The sequence below is a fragment of the Liolophura sinensis genome, chromosome 3, assembly GCF_032854445.1.
Source record: "Liolophura sinensis isolate JHLJ2023 chromosome 3, CUHK_Ljap_v2, whole genome shotgun sequence".
Lineage (NCBI taxonomy): Eukaryota > Metazoa > Mollusca > Polyplacophora > Chitonida > Chitonidae > Liolophura > Liolophura sinensis.
In genome coordinates this window covers 16,178,955-16,185,248 of record NC_088297.1, presented here as the reverse complement: position 1 = coordinate 16,185,248, position 6,294 = coordinate 16,178,955, and positions in this window count along the sequence as shown.

Genomic DNA, 6,294 nt, shown 5'->3' with positions numbered 1-6,294 from the left:
ACAGAACTGCTCTAATCAATGATCATTTCATAGGTTTCATGCAAAAGTGGGACTTGCAGCACATGTGGAAAGCTCCTCATAAAATTTGCCTTGGAACCAAGGTGGAGTTAAATTCAAAACCCCAAAATTCTTCTGTGGCACTGTGGGAGCTTTGAGGCTCCTTTACTCAGTCTTCGTGCTCCCCGGCATGATGCAGCGTTGCGCCACAGTATCACACACACCCAGCACACACAGGCATGCAGCTACCAAGTCTCCCCAGTACTGTCTAACATAGGCAGCTTAAAGGCTTATATGTCAGCCTAGCTCAATATTGATTTTTGTCTGTCAGTGTGACAGTCCTAACAGGACCACACAGGGTTTAAACAGACTCCAGATGGTGAGTGTGAAGCCTGCAGTGTTCACAGGATCACAGGGCTGTACATGCATTAGGAGGGGTACAGCAAGATTGGGGGTGGGGGAGTGGGGGTGGGGGTATAGTCAATTAAGGACCAACCACTCCCTGGGGCTAGAGAGCTCTACTCCAAACACCCACACAATCAGGTCTATTATCTAAGGCTTAATTTCTACCATAAACAATTAGTTAACAGTGCAACACATACAGTGCTGTACTGTTGGATGTCCTAATGTAACCTTTAACACTATGTGCATCAGTACATGGATGCTATTGATTTAACAGTAAAACACAATACAGGCAGGTAATAAAAAAAAGAAAAAAAAATGAAACTTACATTTGACAAAGTGACAAAGAAATCTTTTCGCTCCAAGAATTATACATTACATATTTACAACTGTATAACTATACAAATTGCATGGATACTGTACATAAATATGAAATAAAAAGTTGTACACGGTATATAGTTGAAATAAATTAAATTTCAGTATTCATAAACTTTTACACTACCAGATTTAAAGTTCATCAAATCACTTGTAAAGTAAGGTAACCAGAATCTGAAGTAAACTGGGCCTGCTTAAATACGTAAAGTGTGTACAAAGCTAAAGACACTAATATCAAATAGATAAACTTTCAAACTTAAGAGAAAATTCTCTGAAAAAAACCCCCAGAAAACCAGAAATTTGCTTAGATGCTACTTAATATATGTTTACTAAGTGACTTGGGAGAGAAGGTCCAGTTAACAATTAGAGTACTAACAGAATCTCGCTGCAAGCCCACAAGAGTATGGTATAATTTCAGTTTCAAGGAAAAATGTCAGGTGTAATTAGGTTAATTAATGAACATCTGTATCACACATAATTATAAATGTAAGACAAATACATCTGTTTTCAAGAATGTGTAAAGACAATCTCTGAAAAAAACAACAACATGAAACTGTTGTTAGTAAATTACAAAGAGATGTTAAATTATTCTGTAAAGACTCTTATAAATAACTACATGTAAATATAAAGTAGTCAAGAGTCTAAAGGTTTCGAGTTAACATGTCGCCAACTGATTACATAATACAACTCAAAAATTTGAACTGAAGAATAATAGCCAACCCTAAAACTCTTAATTAATATCTTAATTAACCTGTATCTATTTTTTAAACTCTTAATATGAACACAAATGATGACGATACAAGTTGTAAATGTTTGAATACTAAGGAAAGTGACAAGTAATGAATATTACTTCATAAAGCCTGAATACAAGTAAAAGTAGCAAATGACAGCCTAGAGTTCATGTACGAGTAAAAGTTATACCTGTAACTTATTCACTTGAATACATCCTTCAGGATAAATCCCTGATGTTCACTAATAGCATCATAATAGTGTTTTATGAAGTCTATTCAACAGCAAAGGTCCCGTTCAAATTCTTCTGTGGTTGTATTCAATCGTCACATTTTGTAGAACGTTCGAGATTTTCTTGCTGTTTTCAAACTGGACATCCTTCTCAAGTGTTTTCGGTGTAATCTACAAAATAAAAATGAGGTGTGAAAATCAGAATTTAAAAAAAAATACAAATTTTAATTTGTAACTTGAAGGAAACTTTATTTTTTTGTTAATGTGAGAGAAAACTATGTGATACATGTAAATCTTATAAGGCGACGTCCTACATTATTTATTTGATTGATGTTTTACGCCCTACTCAGGAATATTTCACTTATATGACGGCAGCCAGCATTATGGTAGGAGGAAACCAGACAGAGCCCAGGGGAAACCCATGACCACCCACAGGTTGCTGGCAGACCTTCTCACATACGGCCAGAAAGGAAGTTAGACTTTAACTCACAGCGATCACGTTAGTGAGAGGGTCCTGGGTCACTGTGCTGTGCTAGGAACTTAATCGCCAATGTGCCACCGAGCGACCCCAGGGTCAATTCATTTATTTATTCAATTTGATTGGTACAGGTTTTCTGCCATACTCAATAACATTTCACTTATACGACGGTGGCCAACATTATGGCGGAAGGAAACGGGGCTGAGCAAGGGGGAAACCCACGACCATCCACAGGATCCTAAAACCTTCAATTACTGGGGAATTCTGATAACTCCAGATCCCATGCACGTTTAACAAAGCGGTTTAAGGCTGCGTACTCTTTCATTTTTTTCCTGTGTTATGTTACGCATATCAGCGTATGATGTATGCTCAAAGACACTTATGTGGTACACATGACCTACAACGATACCAAAGAAATCGCTGTGTTCTTACTGCGACCATTTTGGGTTGACCGTCAGAGTCCATCATTCTTAAAAACCCCATAAATTAAAGCTACTTTATTTATTTTATTTGATTATATGATCGCAGCCAGCATTATGGTGGGAGGAAACCAAGAAATTAAAGCTACTTTATTTATTTTCTTTAATTATATGACAGCAGCCAGCTTTATGGTGGGAGGAAACCAGGAAATTAAAGCTACTTTATTTTTTTTTGATTATATGACGGCGGCCAACATTATGGTGGGTGGAAACATAGAAATTAAAAACACTCTAATTATTTTATTTGATTATATGATTGTAGCCAGCATTATGGTGGGATGAAACCAAGAAATTAAAGCTACTATTTATTATATGACAGCGGACAGCATTATTGTGGGAGGAAACCAAGAAATTAAAGCTACTTTATTTATTTTATTTGATTATATGATGGTGGCCAGCATTATGGTGGGAGGAAACCAAGAAATTAAAGCTACTGTTGAAATACTTAAATACCAAAATGAAGACTATATAATAGATCTTGAATGGAGTACTTTTCTACATTACTCTAAAAGTCTAGATTTATGGGAGCTATATACTGGCCTTAGTTACTGACTCACATGATAACATCTATATGTCACTGATCAATCTCCAAAAGCAATTGTAAACACCATGTGTTTAACTGAGAGCATGGTTATAAAAAAAGAGATAAATATCACTTTGTAGCAAGCTCATGCCAACATCTGTGTCCTTTGAACAAATGAACGGGGATATTTAAAAAACAATTTGATCCATTATCTTAGTGTACAAGTCAGTGAGTGAGTGCTTAGGGTTTAACGTTGTGCTCAACAATTTTTCAGTCATATGATGACAAAGGAATCCTTAGGGTGTATGTAATGTACCTCCACGTTGCAGGACAGATTTCCACCGCTCTTTTATCTAGTGCTGCATCACTGAGACAACTTACCAAAGGCAGGTAAGCCGCCCCGCCCGAGCCATTATACTGATACGGGTCAACCAGTCGTTGCACCATCCCCATCATGCTGAACGCCAAGCTAGGAAGTTACAACTTCCTCTTTTAAAGAAAAAGGTGTGACTCGACCCAGGATTGATCCTGGATCTACTGCTCTCAAAGCGGACGCTCTACCAACTGTGCTATTCGGGCTGGTTCAGTACAAGTGAGTAGGCTAGTATAAAGATGTACATCGTCTACATCATTCCACATGTAAACTTATGTTCTTATGTAAATTTAAGAACAGATCAGTAACAAGTTACAAAGGTATATTCTGCTAATTTCAAACATGATCTTGATGAGTGTCGACCTTTGACCTCTTACTGCCCGACAAAGAGTGAGAATGGGGGAATCTAGAAATTGCCTGGCTAGGGTCCTGATTATATGTGTTAACCCATTCTTGTCATTAGTACACACTAGTCAATTAATGCTGCATATATTTATTTAGTTGATTGGTGTTTTACGCTGTATTTACGAATATTTCACTCATACAACAGCAGCAAGCATTATGGTGGGAGGAAACCAGGCACAGCCTGGGGGAAACTCGCGACCATCCGCACGCTGCGGGCAGACCTTCCCACATACGGCCGGAGAACTCACAGTGACTGCATTGGTGATAGGTTCCTGGGTCATTACGCTGTGCTAGCGTGCTAACCAACCGAGCCACGCAAGCCCCTTTTTTTGTCATTAGTAAACACTGGTCATATCATCTTGAATATAATCCCGCAAACTCTTGTCAATAGTCAACACTGACCATACTGTACATGTACATACTGCTTGGGGTCAAAATGTTTGGTCAGTCACTCATTTTCAAGAGCTCAAGTTACAAGAAAAGATGTTCTCAATTTGAGGCCAAGTCACCACAAAGATGAATTTGTATCCAGCAAATATACATTCATAATTTGAGTCTCACAAATTATTGTTGTATTTTATCCACATTCACACAGTTTTAAAAATGAAATCTAATACATTTCACCCCTTTAAATCATATTGGATGACCTAAATTATTGTTCACTTATTTATTTATTTATTTGATTGGTGTTTTACGCCGTACTCAAGAATATTTCACTTATATGACAGCGGCCAGCATTATGGTGGGTGGAAACCAGGCACAGCCTGGGGGAAACCCACACCCATCCGCAGGTTGGGGGCCGACCTTCCCACGTACGTCTGGAGAGGAAGCCAGCATGTAAATTATTGTTGAGGTCATTCGTTTGAATATACATAAAACAATCATACACATCTATATATACACACGTAGACACTTAATGTCCAAACTTAGTATCACTGACAAGAACTCCAAACTTAGTATCCCTGATGAGAACTCCAAACTTAGTATCCCTGACCAGAACTCCAAACTTAGTATCCCTGATGAGAACTCCAAACTTAGTATCATTGACGAGAACTCCAAACTTAGTATCCCTGACCAGAACTCCAAACTTAGTATCCCTGATGAGAACGCCAAACTTAGTATCCTTGACCAGAACTCCAAACTTAGTATCCCTGACCAGAACTCCAAACTTAGTATCCCTGATGAGAACTCCAAACTTAGTATCACTGATGAGAACACCAAACTTAGTATCCCTGACCAGAACTCCAAACTTAGTATCCCTGACCAGAACCCCAAACTTAGTATCCCTTACAAGAACTCCAAACTTAGTATCCCTGATGAGAACTCCAAACTTAGTATCCCTGATGAGAACTCCAAACTTAGTATCCCTGACCAGAACTCCAAACTTAGTATCCCTTACAAGAACTCCAAACTTAGCATCATTGACAAGAACTCCAAACTTAGTATCCCTGACCAGAACTCCAAACTTAGTATCAAACTTAGTATCCCTGACCAGAACTTCAAACTTAGTATCCCTGATGAAAACTCCAAACTTAGTATCACAGACAAGAACTCCAAACTTAGTAACCCTGAGCTGAACTCCAAACTGCAATTGGTAAACCAGGAAGGTTTCTGGTTTTGTCCTCTACCTGTTCCCCACATCAGAAAATTCACCTTAAGCTTTTAATTTTTACCTGCATGTATATTATTGAAAACTGAGACTACAGCCTTATCAGGAAAAACAAGTAAGTCAAAAACAGCTAAGTAACTTTCACACTGGTGGGTTTTTTTTTCATATTCAATTCTAATCATAAAGATTGGGGAAGCCTGGCATATCAGACATAATTGCACATTAAACAATGCCATAATCAGGCCAATATTCAGCAACAGTCTGAGGCGTGAGTAAGGTACACTTCAAATGTCTGGGGGCCTCCGTGGCTCAGTCGGTTAGTGCGCTAGTGCAGCGTATTGACCCAGGAGCTTCTCACCAATGCGGTCGCTGTGAGTTCAAGTCCAGATCATGCTGGCTTCCTCTCCGGTCGTAAGTGGGAAGGTCTGCCAGCAACGTGCAGATGGTTGTGGGTTTCCCCTGGGCTGTGCCCGAATTCCACCCACCATAATGCTGGCCACCGTCGAATAAGTGAAATATTCTTGAGTACGGCGTAAAATACCAATCAAAAAAATAAAAAAAAATCAAATGTCTGAGTCTGTGAGGATTAATTGCCTAACATATAAATCATATATATATACATATAATATATATTTTAAACAATCATTTAATACAACTCAAAGTGAAAACCTTTACATAAAAACCTGAATTTCT